The 21,431-nt window shown below is 48.6% G+C and overlaps 1 protein-coding gene across 1 annotated transcript in view; it reads left to right on the top strand.

The window, feature by feature from the left end:
* The first annotated feature begins 3,887 nt into the window (after nucleotides 1–3,887).
* MRAS (muscle RAS oncogene homolog) overlaps nucleotides 3,888–21,431 on the top strand; it is a 52,863-nt gene continuing 35,319 nt past the window's right edge. The window contains exon 1 of the mRNA XM_006269943.4: nucleotides 3,888–3,982. The gene's annotated coding sequence lies outside the window, so the exon portion shown is untranslated. The remainder of the gene's footprint in view (nucleotides 3,983–21,431) is intronic.

Below are 21,431 nucleotides of genomic sequence, written 5' to 3'. Positions count from 1 at the left end.
TTGATCCAATTAACCACTCAGAACCAAAATGCCATTTTCGTAGTGAAACTTTTTCCAGTTTCTTGTTATTGTGATTAGTAGCGATGGTACAGGCACTAGTTTAATAGAACTGGGAAGCAGTCACAGCTGTTGAGTGGTTTATGTGAGCTGAGTTGACGAGTCTCTGAGCAGTAGGCTAGATGCAACCGGTGTCCAAGAAGTTACGCTTTCTGTAGTGTACTTCTAGCCCCAAGCCCTGTAGCCACGCTCGAAACACCTGGTTGATACTGCACGCAGACAGTTTGCTTGTGCAACAGACTGAGGTCTGTACGTGGCCACCAATAGATACGGGGCCACTGGTATCCTTCACAACAACATTCATATGGTCCTAATAGTGGAAGAATGTGCTATACAAATAATGGCTATAGAAAATCCATTTGATGAGCAACCCCCAACCTATGAGATTTTCTTGCCACTTTTATCCACCCCATGCCCCCATGGAAGCCCATCGTTAGAGCTGGGTGAATGAGAGAAAACAAACATTTCATAAAAAGTGCCCTCCAAACTTTTCCTTTCATTTTTGTTATTGTATTGCAGCAGTCACCTTTTTATAAAATATGTGAAATTTTGACCAGTTTTATCCAGGCTTACCCTAGCTGGAGAGTGAGCGAGCAGTGGGTCTCTCTCATTAATACAATGTTTGTTGTTGACTAGAGCATCTTTAGGCTCATTTGACTGTCAATAAATCAGATTTTGGAGCTTTCTCAAAATAGGGGTCATTCAGTCTTTGAAAATATCTCTTTGTATCCCATTCTTTAGCTGATATTTTTTATAAATAGTCTGCTACTGCTCCAGGCAGAAATTCGAGAAAGTTGAGGCTGTCAGTTTGCATATTTTCCTGCTTACATTTATTTTTACTTTATGTGGGTGATGTGACTCGAGGGAGGTGTATATTCTCATTAGAAGTGCAGCTAACACGGAGGAGTTAAGAAAGAACTTGCATTTCTTGACTCTTGCATTAGCTGGTGCGTCCTATGAAGCCAACTTTTTCCAACTGACCTGTGAAATCGAAGCGGCCAGATTTGCAGAGCAAGGAGACAGCTGGTGTCTGCGAAGGTCCCAAGTCCTCAGCACCTCTGAGCATCAGGCTTTGTTCGGTGCCTACGTCTGAATGCAGGTGCCTGGATTCATGAGTTGGCCTGCCCTCTTTGTACGGTTGTTTCCTCGTCTTAAAGGGGGACCATCATTTCCTGTCTTTGCAGAGCTAAATGTTTGCAGTGTGCTTTGAGTGCTTCAGATACTGCCATACCCTCAAGGCAACCAGTCTTACGTGTACATTTTGTAGCACGAGAGTTCGGACCGTTTCCATGCTAGGAAATTTTATCATTAAAACTTTTGTCGGTTTATTGCTGGCGACACTGTTATGCCACTAGGGCGTGTGCATGCACCCCTTTAACCCGCGCCATGCAGCTCACTGCAAGAGGCTGTGTCAGCGGAAAACAGGCTGCGCTGTGCGCAGGTCCCCACCGCTCGCAGCAGCCAGCAGTGCCGTTCCTGGAGCACAGCCATGTTGGCGTTTTGCCAGCGGCTGTAAATCAGCTGAGGCCTTGGGTCATTCAGGAGGGGTGATTCTATTCAGGCGACAGACAGGCTGGACTTTGCTTGCCTTTACATTAATTTTTTGGGCAAACACGTGCAAACTTGTTGCAGCAAGAGTGAGTGCTGCATTGTGTCATCCATGCCTCAGGTCTGCATGTGGAGAAATGTCCAGTGGTCAAAAGCACGGGGTGAGGGTGACAAAAATCTGGACTCGTCTCCTCGCTCTGTGGGACAGGTGCAGTGGTCCCATCTGTAAAATGGAGACAGTAACGGGTTGTTTCTCCCTCTGCGTGCCCAGACAATAAACACTGGGTGTGGGCCAGCTCTTATGTGCACGTAAAACATACCCCGGTGGATCCCTCCAACGGCTAAGTCACCCGGGGAGCACTGGGGTATATTAATCTGGGAGGGGAAGGGGTTGGGAGCATTAGCTTTCCTGCATCATCCCAGCAATGTCTGCACCAGTCATTCTCAACCAAGGGGCTCGAGACAGTCCAGGGGTGTTGCAGGATGTCACACAACGTTAGGTGCACAAACATGATTTCCAAGATATCCCCAGTTTTCAAGCAGGAGTCCACAGTGTTAAAAGCTGACTGCTTGTGGGCTTTGACTTCTTTACAACAACAGAATTGCTCTGCTACGTTTCTGTAGTCAAAAATCAAGTGGAAACCAGGCCACCTTCCTGAACCTAAAGCGGTGTAGCACTGGGTGCTCAGTGGTGCTGGTTGGCTAATTAGCCTGGGCAGGGTAGTTAGAAGCAGGCCCAATTAGGTCTCATGCAGGGGAGCCGTCGCCAGGCCTGATCCTGCAACCCCTCCGTCACACATAGGGTCTTGCCTCAGCGTCTTTGCTGGGCTTAGCCGTGTTAAAAGCACTGGACCAGGGGGAAGGGAGTTTATTGGGCTGGGATTTTGGCTCCCCTCCGCAGCTGGGGGAGCTGGCATGGGTGCGAAACACGAAAGAGAGGTAACTAGCCGTGTTCATCTGAAGTCAGGATAAAGAAGGGCTGACACACACATCAACTCAAATTTGTCTAATAAAAAATACCACATTTACCCAAAGAACCTTGCCTGTGTCCTTAAACCAACGTGGCTACAACCTACTCCTGTGACACGTGACACTTATGACACGATGAACCGCTTCATCACTCTTTAAGTCAGGGGTTTCCAACCCCCGGTGCCTGGCTGCGAAGGGTTAGCTGCCAGACCAGAAGTGAGCACAGTCCGGCAAACTGCGGACTGGAAATGACCAGTATACTGCGGACTGGCAGCCAACCCTTTGCTCATACTGTGCTCAATACTGTATTCAGTACAGACAGTCCTCAGACTTACGACACAATCGGTTCCTGAAACCCGTGTCTTAAGTCGAAACATAACTCAGAACCGATTTTCCCATAGGAAACAATGTTATAAATGGGGGGGGATTGGTTCCTACTACCCTATTTTCACCAAAAATAACCCAGAATTTTGTACTCAATCAATTATAGATGAGTAATATAGCTACATGAATGTACTTATATTGTAAATAGCAATTAGATTGATTTGGAAGAACTTCTTTGAGGTGACTTTCGGGACTTTCTGAAAGGCTCTTGGTTGGACTTTTCGAAGGGCTCTTGACTGGAGGATTTTCTGGAGTCTGGTCGGCTTTCTTAAAGAAAGCGTCCCAGGAAGTTTGCACAGATGCTGTCCAGGGAGATGGGCGACGCAGCCGACTTGTTCGCTGGCGTGGCGTTGGATCAAGCATTGTCAAGTTGAAACTGATGTCGGAAAGCTGAAGCAGGGTGTCAATTTAAAACGTCGTAAGTGCAAAATGCTGTAACTTGAAACGCTGGACGTCGAGGACTGCCTGTATAAAAAAGGGTTTCCGGTCCTCAGTCCCTTGGTTTGCCGGTCCATGGTGACCTCCAGCCCACGGTTTGCTGGTCCTTGGCATCCAAAGGTTGAAACCCCCTGCCTGAAGCACCGCCCTGGCCTCATGCCGGCTCAAGGAAGGGTGCGAGAAAACCAGGCATCCATTACATCACACAAAAGACACGTGATAACTTTGTCCCGCGTTGCCTGCAGCTGACCCAGCGCTGCCTGCGCTCCCCGCGGTGCCCGTGCCCCGGATCAGACCCGCGGGAGCCGCAGGGGCTCGGGGCGCGGCTCGCGCGCTCCGCGGAACGTGTGTCCGCGCCGGAATCGCCCCAGGGACGCGCGGGACGAGCCCATTGCGGGCAGGGGTGCCATCCCGCACCCCCTTAAGCCTGTGGGCGGTCCGCAGCGCGCCTGGCCCCGCCCCCCAGCCGAGCCGTGCTATTAATAGCACCGCCGCGGCCATATAAAGCGGGCGCAGCGCGAGCACCGGCAGAGGGGCGGCTCTGCTCCGCCTTGGAGGGTCTTAAAGGGGCAGCGCGCGCCGCGGGGTGAGTGCAGCGCCGTGCGGGCGAGGGGCAGGCGGGTGGGCGGGAGGGAAAAGTTTCTGCTCAGGGGACTTGGTGGCATTTCCACCCGTGCTAAAGCCTGGCTGGGGTGGGCACAACCAGGGGCTGCCCCACGCCCCCCAGCTGGGCACGGAGGGTCTGCGTGGCATTGTAGGGATAGGGCTGCAGGGAGAGAGGAACAGGGGGACCCTGCTTGCAGCTGTTGGGCGTATGGGTGATCCCTCGGGGCAATGTAGTGGGGGGGGTTGGACTAGATGGGTCCCCACCACCCTCGGTATACCAAACAGCAAAGGTCGTGGGCTGGCACGGTGCCCACTGGCCCTCCGAGGAGACGGGAGACGCTGCCCGGTGAAGCTCTGCTTGGGGACGTGAACCCCCCAGCCGGAGCGTCCTTCCTAGTCCGGGAGATCCCGAGTATAGACCCGCTGGAGGAGGCTGAGCCGGAGGTCCCGGGACTTGGATGGACCTGGGTCTGGCCCGGGAAAGAGCTGCGATTCTGTCGGAGGGGTTTAACGCACGACTAGCTGGCGAAGCAAAAGTCCACGGGGGTTTTAGTATCAACTCTCTCACCAGGCAAGGACTAGGGGTCACGCATGAAGCAAGCAGGCAGGCAGTTGACAAAAATGACCCCCAGGAAGTTTTTTCACTCGGTGGGTCATTTCAAGTGAAAAGATGCTGAGAGTTTAGCCAGATCCCCAAAGGGTTTGGACGTATTCCTGGAAGAAAGGAGCGTCCCTAGCAATTGAGCCTGGGAGTGAGGGGCGCTGACTCTGAGCCCGAGTTTTTGAGACGTTCAAAGCTGGAGGCTGCAAGTGAGACAGGAACGGTGGAAATAAACCTGGGTCGTATCCTGCTCGATCTCTCTTCCAGCACCCGCTCTCCGCCCCCGTGTGATGCAGTACACCGGGCTGGATGAGCTTACTCAGTAAATGGCAATTCTTATATTTGTACACTGCTGTTGCACCCCTGGGTGCCTTGAGATCCTTTCGAGGGTGCCACAGGATGCCACGCTGTTCGGCGCGCGAGCAAGACTTGCAAGATAAACCTGGAGACTTCACATAGGAATCCCCAGTGTTTAAAAGCCACCCTTCCCGCTCACGGGCTTCCTGAGATCTTTGCAACACAAGAATCGCTCTGTTTACTTTCTGGAGTTAAAAATCGAGTGGAAACTAAGAGCTGGCATTTTCCAGTCTAAAAAGGTTGAGAACCATTGTCCTTAAGCCTGAAAGTAAAGAGTCTGTGTCTCTGTAGCAAGGATGAACTATTAGTCCCAAGCATTGATTTCCTTTTTTTCAGCAGATCTGGCTGTCCAGAAATCATTAACTCTAATAGCCTGTGGGTGTCCTGGGCTCTGAATTCGCAGCTTCAGTGCTGTGCGTTTCAGCTGGCGTTTGGACGATGGCAGACTTTGGAAAGCTGCTTGCTTTACGGGGTCTTTCATGCAATTGTTCTGAAGCCCAGCGTGGCTTGCCAGACTGCAAGGGAGCTGGAGAGAGAGAAAAAGGTTTTGTCTTGGAGGGAATGGAAAGTGTTCTTATCAAAGAGGTCGGCTTTATTTAATAGTACAGTTAATTGGCTTCAATTCCTGTTTGCCTTGTGACAAAAGTATTAGAAACCTGAGATGGAGAGGAAAATTCCTCTGGTCCTTTGGGTGATTTTTCTTGAGTCCTTCGTGTTTGTGAGCTAGCTGTGCTGCTTTCTGTTCAGAGCTCTTAAAGCACCTCAGGGAAGACTGCAAACCATAACAGCCGCCACACAACACGTACGGAAATCGAGGCTCTGAGAAGCTAAAGTGACCGGCATAAGGTGAGGCAGGAAGGGTTAGAGATGGGGCTAGACACTAAGCCAGCTCCGTGACCTCACTGGGTGCCATCAGATCATACCGTGCAATGTAGTGATTCCCCACCCCACTGTAACCAGCAGATCATACCGTGCAATGTAGTGATCCCCCACCCCACTGTAACCATCAGATCATACTGTGACATGTAGTGATCCCCCACCCCACTGTAACCATCAGATCATACTGTGACATGTAGTGATCCCCCACCCCACTGTAACCATCAGATCATACTGTGCAATGTAGTGATCCCCCATCCCACTGTAACCATCAGATCATACCGTGCAATGTAGTGATCCCCCCCCACTGTAACCATCAGATCATACTGTGACATGTAGTGATCCCCCACCCCACTGTAACCATCAGATCATACCGTGCAATGTAGTGATCCCCCCCCACTGTAACCATCAGATCATACTGTGACATGTAGTGATCCCCCACCCCACTGTAACCATCAGATCATACCGTGCAATGTAGTGATCCCCCCCCACTGTAACCATCAGATCATACTGTGACATGTAGTGATCCCCCACCCCACTGTAACCATCAGATCATACCGTGCAATGTAGTGATCCCCCACCCCACTGTAACCATCAGATCATACTGTGACATGTAGTGATCCCCCACCCCACTGTAACCATCAGATCATACTGTGACATGTAGTGATCCCCCACCCCACTGTAACCATCAGATCATACTGTGCAATGTAGTGATCCCCCACCCCACTGTAACCATCGGATCATACCGTGCAATGTAGTGATCCCCCACCCCACTGTAACCATCAGATCATACCGTGCAATGTAGTGATCCCCCACCCCACTGTAACCAGATCGTACTATGACATGTAGTGATCCCCCACCCCACTGTAACCAGCAGATCATATTGTGCAATATAGTGATCCCCCACCCAGTGCTGTAACCATTGGATCACACTGTGCAATAAAACAAGCCTGTTGTAGTAACGGTGATGATTTCTCAACATTTGTCTGATAGTTGCAGGAAAACTTAGTCTGTGACCTCCTTGGGGCAGAGACTGCCTCATACCTGGACGCAGTGCCTGAGAACCAAGTCTGGTTCGGCTCAGAAGGCCTGGCCCTGATGCAAATAATATCCTAAGAGCATCACTCTGGGCAAAGTCCGCTGGCCGTGATAATCACCTTTTTTGTTTTGTTTTGTTACTGTGAACCATTCTGTACCAAGTCTCATTTCAAGTTAGGATTATTGCATCCTTACATGGATACCATCCGCTAGAAAATCCCATGTCTGTCACCTGACTCAGTCACTTTCTCCCTTGAGATACAGATCCTTTGGAAGATGCAAACCAGATAGCGGAAATGTAAAAGGACTCTTAAAAACAATTTGGCCCTGCTGTTTAACTGGCCGTCTACCAGAAATTGTGTTTCTTCATCTGTTACTCGGTTCCCAAAACTGAAAGTTGTCAGCGTCCCTTTCAATAGCGGTGCAAAGTGGGGAAACGGGGCCTCCTTAACACCAGATATGAATAGCCCTCTTCCTGATATTACTTTAATTTTCTTCCTCTATTCAAGTGAATCCCGCAGAATACAGCGCAGAGCCTGGTTGTGCAGAAGGGGCCGAGTTCATTTCTGGTGTGAGAGGTGTCATGTGAGAGAGATGCCAGTGTAGCCCAAGTATTTACAGCTGGGATGAAGTTGGCCCAGCGTCTGTTTTCTAGAGCTATGTGAAAGGCAGTTTCTATTTATTGAAGTCTTTGTGGGTGTTTTCACAAGGTCAAGATTTTTTTTTTTTTTTGCAGAGGAGCTGAATATTGCAGAAACAAAGCCTTCCTTTTCCAGCAGGGGTTGTTGAACAGGGGCTGAGCCTCACAAAAGGAGGTGGGGAGAAAAACTGGATCGTTCAGCACTGAGACAAAAGGACTTTTCTCCTGTTGGCACAAAGACACATTGGCACATTGGGGCTGGCAGGAAGAGAGGCCTATACCTGAGCTTTTGCTGCAGTTGGCAGAGCAGCATTGGATGCAAGTGTAAATGGATGCAGGGTAATGAATCACTATGATAACTAGCAGCGTGTCAGAAACTCCCTGGCTTTCTCCATGGTATTTATAAACCAGAGACTGTTTCCCCTTTGCTTGAGAATATGGTGCAGTTTGGGAATAAGGGCTAGACCTGGCGGTATCGCCTCCAAAGACGAACCTCTAAACCAGCAGTTCTCAGCTGGGGTACCACAGCATCCTGGGCTGTCTTGAGATCCCTCCTGACATGAGGTGTTAGCATGGTTAGGTGTGCAAACCTGATGCCCAAGAGAGCCCCAAAGATTTTGGATAGGAATCCATAGTGTCAGAAGCATTGTGACCTGTTGTGATCCAAGTTACTTGCAACAGAAGCATTGCTATATTAGTTTTCTGCAGTCAAAAAAGTGAAAATGAAGAGCTGGCATGTCCCGAGGGGGCCTCAAGGCTATTGAGGAATGGCTAAAGGCTAAAAAGATTGAGAAGCACTGCTCCAAACTTTCAGAGCAGGTCCACTGAAGAGAGGCCAGTTCCAGGCTTGGTATCAAGCCTCAGGCTGCAATATTCTTTCTCAGTGGATTTAATTGTCCCAGCCTGATTTTTGGCCTGCTGGTGTGATTCTGTCTCCCTCGGTTCCCCCTTGCACCTCTTCTCCAGTCTGCCCAGCTACCTCGTATGCAAGACCTCTGCCATCCTTAGGGAAAGCAGGGTGCAGGAAGGTTAAAGTTGTGGATTATGACTCCGGTGCCCTGGGTCACCTTTTGCATCTGCCACTGGCTTCCTTGGGGATGTTGATGAAGTCCCTTGATTCCTCTGGGCCTTGACTTGTGCTGGGTCCCAATGTCTGCATGAATCCTGTTTCTCCCTGTAAGTGGAAGGGATTGTCTCTTGCTCCGGGTATGTGCAGCCCCTAGCACAGTGATGATTCTAGCTCTATTGCAAGGCAGAGGAGCCTGCACAATAACAGGGACTTAATTGAGACTGAGGTTCTTGGAAACCAGCCTGTAATAATGAAGTGAGGAGGGGAATAAGGGAGAAAATGGAAGGGTTTCCCGTTCAAGTCTCCAAGGTGGTGCTAAAAACAGTGCTGAAGTAGAGGAATGATATCCCTAAGTCACACAGGGGTACCTCGAAAGGGACCTTTCAAAGATCAAAGACTTTCTTGGTGTCTCAGATACCAAAAAGTTAAGGAAACGTGGATTGTGAGGAATTCAGTCTAAGTCAAACCAGAAGTGGGAAGCAATTGGCAGCGGGAGAGGGATAGCAGTCCCTGGGTTTGGGGGTGATGGCACTTCTTGTAACTGGGGCTGTTGAGAAAGGAGAGAGATCAGAGATGATCTTGGGATGGAGAGCGGGGAACCGAACTTGTCTGCCTGCCTCGAATATCCCCACAACGGCCTGGATGGAGAGAGCTGCAGCCTAGGGGGAAATTAAAGCAACCAACAGCTCAGTGGATCCAATTCTGCTCTATTGTACTAGTAACTCCCTTGCATTCAGCAGCTTTTGCAGTAAGCATGACTGTGGGGCTCTTTCAGACCAGACAGGAGCAATCATAAGCGTAACTACAGATGATGGATGCATTGGCCTGCCTGGTTTTTAATGATTTATGGCTCCCTAATTAGCTGTTTCAGATTCCAGTGAAGTGGTCACTGATCTGTGTGTGTCTGTGTGAGCGAGTGCTGCTGAGAGAGTCGGTGGAGACTCCACGCGGGGATACGACCCACGGTGTGCAGACAGACAGCGGTGAGGTAATGACGATGGGGGCAGCATTATCCAGTGAGGTCATTCTTGAGAGGGATGGGAGCTACGTTTGCAAGGGGAGCTGGGGTTGAGGGGGAAGTTGTTGACCATGTTTTATGGTTTCAGACACTCTGAAGCTTTATACCTGGTCTTCAGTAAGTGCTGGTTAGCCATGTCATGAACTGGCAGCTCTCCATTGAGCAGGCAGATTGCCCAGTGGTTAGGCCTAGCTTCACCCATGCTGCACCGCAGACTTTCTGGGTGACTTCACTAATATCCTGATACCTTTGTGGATCTGGCCTCTAGACGTGCTTTGTGCCTTGATTTCCCCCAGCTATCAAATGTGAACTACAGAATTTTTCTCTCTTTCAGGGTTTCCAAAAATAAATATACTTGAATTGTATGAGACCCTCGGATATTGCAGTTAAGACCATACTAGCAAAGGAAAACCTCACCTTGATCCCAGGCAATTTAAATGTAGCTCCCGAAGAAACTCATTTAAAGCCATATCATCCTTTGTGCATGTATTACTGACTCCGGGGGCATGCACATCTTGAAGGCTTTGTGTCCTGGAGCTGTTGATCGTATTGGGATTTGAGTGGGTGGAAGGCGCCTGGGAACTGGAGCAGGAGCCCTGCGTGCTGGGGCAGGAGTCGCCTGGCTGCAGCTTCGCCCCTCTGCTCAAAGCAGTGCGGCAGGGACGGGATGGGGAGCCAGTGGAGGCAGGGGGAGCCGAGCAGTGCCACGGTGCAGCCCTGCCAGGAAGCTGTGTGCACTGCCAGGGCTGGGGCAGTGCCATCGGCAGGTGTGGAGCAGGAGCAGGTGGGCTCGGCACCGTGCAGGCAGCTGTAGGCACCACCTGGGTGAGCTCTGCTGCACATGCCCCCTGTCCTCCCCTCCCTCTTTTCCCCCAACCCTGCACCCCCCCCCACATACACTTACATACACCCCCACACACACAACATACACAATTAAGACTTTAATTTGAGCTGTGATGCAAGTGCCTCTATATGCACGACTCAAAACATCAATCGGGACAACATTTTTGGAAATTAAATTCAAGAACGTTATAGTAGATGTTTGATTTTTTTTTTTAGTATACGATTGGGGGGGGTTGATCTATAATTCATTAAAATGATATCTTTTGAAAGATTTTGTGTGCGGCCCTCGAAGCTCACCAAAACTCATTTAAGCGGCCCTCCAGCTGAAATAATTGCGCCTCCCGTCCCGTTCTAGAGGCTGTTGAAACATCTTATCCTGCAAGATAACCGTAGCTGCATTCCCTACCCTACAGTCCCCTGTGTGCTGAATGGGTACTTGGCTAGGAGAGAGCCACTCTTGCGTTGTGACGGTCAGCGCTCTTGGAAATTAGGTCCCCATTAGCTTTTGGCCAAGTTCTGCCATCCTTAATATCTGTGGGCTGCTGGGAGGCTTCCTGGATTCCCAGTTGGGTTACTCCAACTGCCCTCTGGAGTTATCGCTTCATACAGGGATAGCTTGTTCCCCACAGATCGTGGCTTATTGACTTCACAAGCACGCCATTTAGAAAGCTCCTCTGATGCATCCCTGCAGGGTGCTGGCTCTCCCCCAGCGCAGACAAAGCCCGCGCAGCCTGGTCGCGGCAACAGCCGCCGTTCTGTTTGTTAGGGACAGAAATGGTCTGACTCTTAACTGACCTGCAGGTTCAGGTTTTGGTCTCTGGCAGCAAAAAATTGTTGGTGACTATTCTGGAATGAGAACCACATTTCCAAAGCAGATACTGTGTCTTAAGCTCTGAAAAGTCTGATTTGCATTCCTTCCAAATAGTTGAGGTGTAACTTAATATAGTAGGGTAATAGGTGGGGGGGGGGGGGGGGGCGTCATTGTGCAAGCCTTTGTATTGCTGCAAACTCTGTGACTGCTGTATCGTTCTGTGGCTCACTTTCAAATAGCCTCGTTACCCTTTAACATGCTATTCCAGGATTTCACAGCCATAGGGAGAAACATGCCCGGCAGATAACCAGGATCAGTCCGTGCCCTGATAACTTGTTCCCCACCCCTCCGCTGACCAGACTCGGAGGAGAGGCAGATCCTCCCTCTCCTTATCAGGTTACCTGGAGATTAGACTCCAACTAGATCAAGCTGAGCAGACCTTCAGCTAGTGTGAACTGCTGTAGGTCTATTCAAGCCAAAAGAGCTGTACTAATTTACAGCAATGGGGCTGAAACTGGTGCAGAGAGGGGTAGGGCTCAGTTGGATTATGCTGCCTTGCAGCAAGGATCAGACCCATCATGTAGTTATCACTACCTCTATGTTGCTTGGGTCCAATTTTGATACACCCGTGTGATTGCAGTTTGGGGACTCCAGCTACAGAAAGGATGTGGACAAATTGGAGGGTCCAGCGGAGGGCAATGAAAACAGTTCAGAGTTTGGGACACAGGACTTCTGAGGACAGGCCGTGGGAACTGGGCTGATTTAGTCTGCAGAAGAGACGACTAAGGGGGGATTGAATAGCAGCCTTCAGTTCCCTGCAGGATGGAGCTGGGCTGTTCTCAGTGGGGGAGATGACAAAAGAAGGAGCAATGGGCGCAAGCTGCAGCAAGGAAAGTTGAGGTTAGATATTAGGAAAAACTTTCTCATGAGGTGGGTAGTAAAGCACTGGAACTGGCTACCCAAAGAGACATTAGATCTGAAAACAAGCTCATGGTTTATCAAGCAGTCGTGATCCCCACCCTACTGTACGAAGCTGAGACGTGTACAACATCCAGGACACACCTCAAGCTGTTGGACAAGTACCGCCAACGCTGCTTGCGGAAAATCCTTCACATCCAGTGGGAAGACAGACCCACCATTAGCGTCCTTTTGTAAGCAAACACTGCAAGCATTGAGATGATGATCAATCAGTTAAATTAGGGCTAATTTAAGAGGAGGGGGTGGGTGCATGTGTACATACTTAAATATTACACTCAAGCCAACGCTACAAGACTGCTTAAGCATGAAAATGAAGCACTCAGAAGTTAGAATATGCTCAAATTACATTACCCATGCAACCTTAATTGTGCCTCTTGTGTATGTGCATTATCATGCAAGCTTTAATTATGTGATTGCACATTAGATGCTGCATTGCTCATCAGCAGGATTTGAACTTGTGTTCTTGAAAGGTACTTCTGCCTTTATGAATTTTAAGTCCTACCAAAGTACAGTATGAACCTCTTGCCTTTGAACTTGCATATGGAAATGGGAGCAGAAGGGGGTGTTTTCCTTTGCATTGCGTTCCTGCTGAGATGCACATTGATGCCTACTTTGCCTGTGGGTTATGCAGTTGGTTTGTGAGACAACAGGGCAATGTCAGGTTTCCTGAGCGCTGGCTCTGGGAGCAGCATTGGTGGAGTTGTTGGAGCAGTGGTTAGACAAGTATGTCTAGCATATTCACTCTGAAAGACTCGGTTTGTGTCACTGGTGTCTGGTGCATTGGAGACTTGAATCCTGTTCCCAGTCGTGCCTGAAATGACATTGTGTTATCTCGGTGACCTTGTTGGTAAAATGGGTGGAGGATGCAAGCTGCCTGGGGTAGGGAGTGTACGGGCTGCAGCCTGCTGTGAGCAAAAGGTTGAACTCAACTGAGAGTCCCTTGGGTTCAAAACCAGTGCATCTTCCCGTGGGCTGCAGGGTAAGTGTGGAAGTGGTGTGGGCTGGAAGACCCCTTCAGCCCTCCCTCTCACGCGTGCATATACCTGAGACTTTACCTGTTAGACAGGAACGCATGACCTGTGACACTTGGCAGGCCTAGGAAGCTAAGCTTTTCAGGACTGAGCCCAAAACTGAGGGTTTTGGGAACTCTGAAATACTTTTTTAAGCATCTCCTTCCCTTGATGGGTTCTGCAGCATGTCCCTGTTACTGAACGCTGTAGAAAGGTTCTGATAAGATATTGTATTACTGCTATTCTATAATCTTAAAGTATTTTGCTGCATATGTCGTATCTAGTCCCTTTGCAAAAGCATGCTTTGCACTGAATGGATGTGGAAAACTTGCTGCAGGTGTATCATTTCTTATGCTTTTAGTAGTACAGCAAACCCATTTTAATTAAGCATTTGGGATTTGAATTATTTAATAACAAAACAAGTTTTTATCTAGTTGCACATGAGTGAAGTTTCTGGCAACCCATTCTCCCCCAGATTTGAAGTTGTGAAAATGAGTTATCCTATTGTCTAGGAGGATACACCAGAAACCTCCAGTGGACTTCTTCTATAGGCTGCCTTGAACACAAACTGTGACTACCACTTATTTAATTACCAGCTCCTTTTGTAGAGAGCGTTGAGACAGAAGTGGAGGAAAGCAGTACGTTCAGACTTAGCATGGAGGAAGGGTCTGTTCTCACTCGTCCTGGAGGATCCTACCGCTGGGTGCAATTCTCTTGCTCGCATTATGTTTTAATCGGAGTAGATGATATGTACATCTCGGCCTTCTCGATTGCAGAGTGGCTGTTCCCGGAGATGCGAGCTGGAGGAGACTTGCAAGAAAAGATGAGTTGAAGGCCTTGTAGTCTGAGTGACCTTGTAAAGGGGTTTTAAATGCAAGGGTTGGATGAAGTGGAGTCAGTGTATACATGTGTAATATAAAACAATAAAATTGCAAATAGATGAAGGCCTAATGCTGATCTAGATTTTGAAACTCTGTTGGAATTTGAGATCTGGGGCTGCTGTATGTTACTCTGGTACAAACGGTAATGGAGCTGACCAGTACACAATATGACCACAACACAAGTTAGTTATCCATATAGTGTGCAAATCACAGTTTGTGACCACGCCTACACACACACACACACACACACACACGGTATCTAACAGTTGTGACTGCAGCTGAAAATAGACTATGCATTGCATCAAATTAGTGCACTGCAGCCTGTGGGTAAATACTGCCTAAGAACCAGTGATTACAACGCTTTGTTCTTGGTATCAAACATGGGGAAAACTGGCAAGGCAGGGAGAACTGACTAAATGAACTAATTTTCCCCCTTCCTTAAGGCTGGGTATATGCTGAATTGAGAGGGTGCCTACATGGGGTAGAAGATCATGACCCTCCCCACCCCCTCCACCAAAAAAGGAGGCCGAGGTGCAGTGGTTAAACTGAAACAAGCCGTGGCAGGATGAAACTAATCCTGTCCCTGAGCAGCCCTGGATGTTTTTAAAGACAGCTGGAATCTATTGTGCTTTTAACAGAGCATATTTTTATATCCAGAAACTTGTTGAGACAGTGTCAGGTCAAACTGTCTCCTGTTGTTATGGCTCACATGGTCAAGGTAAAATGTAGCACTACCTAAAGTCGTTTCTTGTCTTGATTTTATAGTACATAAAGGCAGGTATTGGTGGTGTCCTTCACTTGTCCTTTGATAGTCTCTGTGTTGAGTGGGGGGGCCTTGCAATTCAACCCTCCTCCTCCAAAATCCTGATTTCACTGAATTTGGCATCAGTCTCATGGCCTTTAGTGAGACTGGGACTTGGCATCTTGTGCATTGTGGGGTTTTTTGGCTAAGACATTGATTGTCTTCATTGCAGAAAAGGTGTGTGTGGCTTTTTAACTGCAGGTTAGCTGTCCAGCTTAAACCCGAATGGAAGCAAAATGGAGAGTCTTGCTGTAACACACTCAAGTCCTGCCCAGGCTTGACCTTTCCAACATGCTTTCTGGTAAAACTATCCTGCTTTATCTCCACTAGCCTTTTACAGCAGGATATCTACCAGGCATTAGCTGGCCAGTAGTACAAGCGCACCTCTACTTGGCAAATGAAGTCAAAGCTTATACCATATTCTCTTGCATAAAATGCATCGTTTTCCCCTAAACACTAGTTGCTGGAAATTGTAATGCAACTTATATGTGAGAAATGGTAAGATGTTTTGGGCAAAAGTGAAAGTAAATCAGAAACTGGTCTAAACTTCTAACAGAACAGAAGTCCTGCACACATAGACCGGTTTAAAAATGGCAGAACCTGGACTAAGATGGGCAACCTGTGTATCCCCTGCACCACACCACCCGAGGGTGTACGCGTGTCCTGTTTGCTACCAATCTAAACTGCTCCACTTGCAGAAAGCAACATAACTTAGGTTCATGAGCGCCTCGTGCCTCCCAAGGCTGGGGGGGCACAGCAACCACCCACAGGCGGTAAGCGGGGAGCTCCCGCAAGTGGCCGCAATGACGTTGGTGGTGAGGCGGGGTCAAGCGGGGACCGCTCACAGGCAGCCGCAGCAGTGTCGGTGGGGGGGTGGCAAGCGCCAACCAGCAGTCAGCAACCACCCGCAGGTGGCAGCGGCCAGCAGCAATCAACAACCGCCCACAGGTGCCACCTGCGGTGTCAGTGGCATGGGGGGGTGGGGGGGGAAGTGGAGGTGGCAAGTGGTGACCACCCACAAGCGCTTCTGGCACCGGCAGCAGCGGCCAATCTCAGGGGGTGCATATGCACCCGCGTGCACCCCTTATGCATCGCCAATCAATGCTTAAGATTGATTTTTGCCTCAGGCTTTTTAAATGTCTGTACCTATCTACAGGGAGCAGAACGGTGCGCAGACCTGTTTCCCTCGGCCTAGCAGTTGCCATTCAGTTACTCCATGGAAAGATTTTTTCTTCTTCATTCTGCCTTTCAAACATAAGGGTGCATATTATATTCCTGGGTGTGTTGTATGAGAAAATATGGAATATTAGTCTGTGAAATATCCAATGGAGGAGACCCTTTCCCTTAAGCCCTTCCCCCCCCCCCCATAAGTACTAAAATTCATAAGAATCGAAGCAGTGAAGCTTGTTGGGAAGAAGAACACTAGCTTGATTGGGAAGCAGGACACCTCGGATGAGCTAATGGAGGATGTGGGCAGTTCTTCTGAAAGAGTAACTTCCAGTTTGACTTCAGTAATCTGATAATATCCATCCACAACATACTACTTGGAGAAGCTGGTTGTATGTTGGGAGGAAGCCCGCGGGACAGTCTTAAATGAGGAGTTCCTTCTGCTTTTGTTCTACTTATCAGTACAATGCAAAGTTACTTTCCCAGTTGCCAAGGAAGTGCAATGTTCCTTCCATTAAATGTATCGAACAGAGCATCCCTGTGAGTTTCACATATTAATAGACTGAGTAGGTAATTGCCAGTGACAGCATCCACTTTTCTGTCTTAGGGAAGTAAATGTGGGCAGGACCAAACCAGAATGACTGTAATGTCTCAAAGTTATATTGCAATAAAGCACTAATAGGAGCACTGTTTGCAAATGGCTTGACCTTTCTATAAAAAGATGCTTTCATAGCTAGTAAGATCCAATTTTTTCCCACTGAAAATAGCATCTTTTTGTAGGGAAAAAAATCAAGACTTTAGGGTTTTGTTTTCAGTGTGTCCCTTAGTAAACTGCATGATATTTTATGCATTTCCCCTAGGAGGGAAAAAGGTGTAGGGTTGTCTTGTATAAGAATTCAGCCAGCAATTTAAAAAAATCTACTTATTTATGCCAACCCTGAGGATTAGACTTGACACAGTATCTCTGCCACAGGACATCTGGGAGGGATGGGCACCTTGGAGACGAATGTTGGAAACAAGAGAAGTTGTTTTGCAGCATGCTGAGCTAATGGAAAAGCCAGAACCTGGACTTGCTTGTAGGGCAAAAGAACTCAGTTGTTCAGTGTGCAAGATGCTGGGGATGGGGGGGGCATTTCAGATGAAAATTAATTTAGTGAACACTGAGGCTATGTACAGATAGTCAAAAAGCCCAAGGCTGAATTGATTCAGTCTTTGCAGGTTAGTCTAAGCTGCAGAGATTAAACTGAGAAACAACTGGACAGACATTTACTTTTGATTCAGATTCTGGAAATGCAGCCACATACCTGCAGTGGCTCAGGCCAGAAGCCGGGAGGCGCTAGAGAGTAGCTCTCTGGCATGTAGCCAGCGTGGGCTGTGTGTTTGCTTCCTCTTCCTGCTGCCCGCGAGGTCTCTGGGATTTGCAGTCCAGATTCACATCAGCAGGACTCTGCAGGGTTGCTCATCACTTCCTACTTCCAGGTGCCTCTGGGATTTGTAGTCCACAGTGGCAGCCAGCAGTAAGTTTTTAGCAGGGCAGGGCAGCTCTGTACTCGGGGGAAGAGGAATTTAACCCTCCTTCCTGGCCCCAGACCCCAGCCAGGGTTTGCCTGGGGGGAGCAGTCCTTGCCTCCCCACACCCAGTCCTTCTCTGCTGGAGCAGACAGCACAGCCCAGCCCAGGGCTGGAAAGCATGCTGGGATGCTGGGGGACTGTGATTTAACTTGAACCAGGAAGGAGTCTGGGACAGAAGTTTCATAAGCCAGTTTGACCCAAATCAGTTAAGTCTGATACTACATTCAGCCAGGTTTATCCTAAACTAGCTTCAGCCACTTTGAAACTGGTTTATGTGCACTGAACTTCTGTTCTGTTACAGATTTAAACTAGTTTCTGATGCTGTAAATCAGTTTAAGTGTAACTTCTGTCCCTAGCCCAGCGTGTCCCTGTGATGCCCTTACTAAGTGGTGCTGTTTGGAAACATGCTGCTGCTCCTGGGCTCATGTATATCCCAGGCAAAGTCTGGAATGTAGGTGGTGTTTTAGGTGAATGTGAGAGGCTTTTATTGTATTAAGAAAAATGATGCCCAAAATAACTCGTCCAATGAAAGGCTTCTATTAAACTCACTCACTGCTTGTGCTAAATCTATGTTGCAGCACTGCCTGCCAAACCGCAGAGGATAATGAAAGTGTTAACCAACGTATATTAAAATTGATGGGATGTTGGGAAGTGATTTTAAGTGATTCCACTTGCAACACATGGGACATAAGTAACATAGTGGGTGTGGGGTCATGGCAAGTTGGAAAGACGTCTCTGGTGGAAATCCTTAACGCAGCGCTCTCCTTAAAATGTATCCGGTACACATCAAACCTAAAATGTATTTCTAAGGTGCATTAATCTTTGACTCTCTTTTTCTAGTCTGTCATGACACATCGTTTAAACATAAAACCTCAGTATCCAATGGCAAGGCCCAAGCGCTAAGAAGTTTATAATAAAGTGAAGTGTGTCACTGGCTTCCCTAAACGGATGCAAAACTGTCTATGCTACGCTGACCCTTAAACTCGTAAGCAGCTTCTTCCAAGCATCATTCATGTTAGTGCAGTAGAGACTTGGGTCGTTGCATTTCAAGCTCGAGGGTTAAGGTAGTTGTGGCAATGGAGGTCTCGTTTGCATTAGCAATTGCTTCAGTGGCTGAGCATCAAGGTGTGTCTCTGCTTCCCAGCCTGGAAAGCTGAGAGCAGCGCGGGAGCTGCAGTGGTCCTGGCAGAGGACAGGATGGAGCGGAGTTTGGAGGAGGAAGAAGCACTGGTTGCAAGAGAGGAGCATTTAGAGGAGGCACAAATCATCAGCTTGTTGGCACGTGGCTGAAATGCGAGCTGCAAGTGCAGCATGGCTATAAACATATAAAAATAAAAACTGAAGCAATTTAACAGGAGAGGGCTCGGTAAAATGATTTCCCAGCATGTTGTCCCTAAGAAGGCACATGCTGTTTTGCAGGGCTTAACGTGAGACTGGAAAAATTGTCGATCGAGATTCTAGCCCTGAGCCAGGATTAGATGCTGGGATCCCAAAAAATTATACCGAAGTGGCATATAATAAAGAGATTGAGCAGATGCTTAGAAAATAAATCCTAGAACTGGATGCTGCACCCCCCCGGGAGTCAGACTCCATGAAGAAGAGCCATGCACATACCTAGGAGATGAGGAAACTTCCTTCTCCTAAAATCACCATTTGAACTAAGGTGCACAGCTCAACCTTGCATCATGTCTCACATTTGGCTGTCATGGGTTTATAAAGCACGGGGCTGATTCTGTACCCTGCTCCAGCTCTCCCAGGGCTCCAGCAGTATAGGGACGTTTAAAAAGATCTGCAAGCTACTAGGAACATCTGCTCGTTTGGGAGCTGTGCACAGTTGACATTGGTGGTCCTCTGCTTCCATCCGTCCCCACACACCAGGGGCTACAAGGACAGGGAATAGTATAGCTGCACTTTACACTGCCCTGTAGCTTGTAGGTAGCCCTGGGAGGTGCTCAAGCTGCACAGTAAGGAGCAAGTAGAGAGGAATTGTGCAGAAAGGAACAGAACGAAGAATTTGGGCGAAGACGTGGGAATGTGCTGGGACACACAGTTTCCCTTTGGCAATGACGTTCCTGGCACGTAGGCGTGTGTTATTAAATCAGGCTGTGAGAAGCTGTGAGCCAGGAAGGAAGGTCCTGAAACTCCTCTTGCAAACTCCCCTCTCTTGCCCCATCCACCACCAAATACCTCCAAGTCCTCCCGGTTCACCCATCCCGAATGCAATGGCATAATCCAAGCAAGGCGAATAACTCTTGCCAAGCAATAAACATCAGACTAATAACTCTGCGTGCTTTAATAACTCTTTGCACCTGGGAACCAGGGCATAAAACCAGCACAGAAAAGCCACTTATAAAAGCCCAGGGCTGGCTACTAGCAGCTCGGCAGAGGTGCCGGAAGCACATGGCTTCCAATTTAATCCGATGGCAACACACGAGGGAATGGCTTTTAGAGGGAGATGGCCTTGCCCTTCATCCTGTGAGATGAAGCACGGGCCCTTGCTAGGGTTACCCTGTGACTACTGTGCAGCGGCCCAGCAAAGGCCCGTCAAGGAGCTGAACAAAACTAGGATTGCAGTGCAGCCAGGTTGGCATCCAGCAAGCCCTGCCCACGGTCGTCATGATGGGAATGTCTCTGCTGCTAGGAAAGCAGCATTGGGTAACAACAGCCTAGATGGGGCAGTTTTGGAGATAGCTCCCATAAATAACCACGGGCTTTATAAAAGGTCCCTTTGCACCCCTTGCTGATCATTGCTATTGTATGAATTCCCCAGCTCTGAGGAAGAGTAATGGCCTCGAGATCGGCTCTGCCCTTTTTATAGTTAATGCCAACCTGGTTCTCCGTTGGTAGTCATCCTTTTTATCACTTCATTGTTGGCTTCCCCTCGTGATCCAGAATCCTGGTTTGGGCATTCACCTTCCCATGTATCCAAGAGTCATACATGATTCCCATCGCCGTTGCAGGTGCAAGACCGGAGGAAGCAAAAGCCATGATATTCCACAAGGCAGAGATTTGGGCTCTATAGAAAGTCATGTCGATGGGGAATTTTGCCATGAGTATGGCTGGGATCTAACCCTGAGCCTCTGGGGTGCCCTTTTTTTTTTTTTTTAAAGTTCAAAGTTGTCCATATAGGATTGGGGGAATTTGAGGTCAACATGCAAAAGTACACCCACCACCACACATGAACATTTGGCATAATTGCTAGCCAGCTGCTCTTACTCAGAACAACACACGTGCCTCTTTCAGTCAGGAGTTTTGGCGCTTAGCGCCACTTAAACTTCAGAAGGCTAAAATTATCCTCCGAGGCTATGACCTTTGCTTGTGTTCATCTTCTGTAATCCTCACTGGGAAATCTTCACAGAGTCTCTCTCTTTATTTTGTATTTTTCCAGTCCTAGTTGTACCGATTGCTCCATGCAGCCTAAGGACTGGATCCAACGTCCGCGGGAAAGACTCCAGTTGACTTCAGTGGGTTTCATAGGAGCAAGGAGCTGTGCACATAGTCAGTGCTCATGGACACAAGGTGTTTTGTGCTTTCTCTCTTAGGCTGTGCTTTGGGAGGGCAAGAGGGGACTAAACTGAACACCGAGGATATGGGGCACTATAGAGTCCCACCTCTCTGGCCAGGAAATCGGCACAACGTGCAGAGCAGTACACATCAGATGCACATGGGCAATGCCCTGTAGGACCCATCGGGACACCACTCGCTACTCTCTTCCCTAGCACCGACTTCCATCTCTTACAAAGCCGCCGTATCTCCCACCACCTCT

Source organism: Alligator mississippiensis, chromosome 4 (assembly GCF_030867095.1).
Source record: "Alligator mississippiensis isolate rAllMis1 chromosome 4, rAllMis1, whole genome shotgun sequence".
Classification (NCBI taxonomy): Eukaryota; Metazoa; Chordata; order Crocodylia; family Alligatoridae; genus Alligator; species Alligator mississippiensis.
Note: the sequence above shows the minus strand (reverse complement) of the source record. Positions and strands in the feature narration are given on the sequence as shown.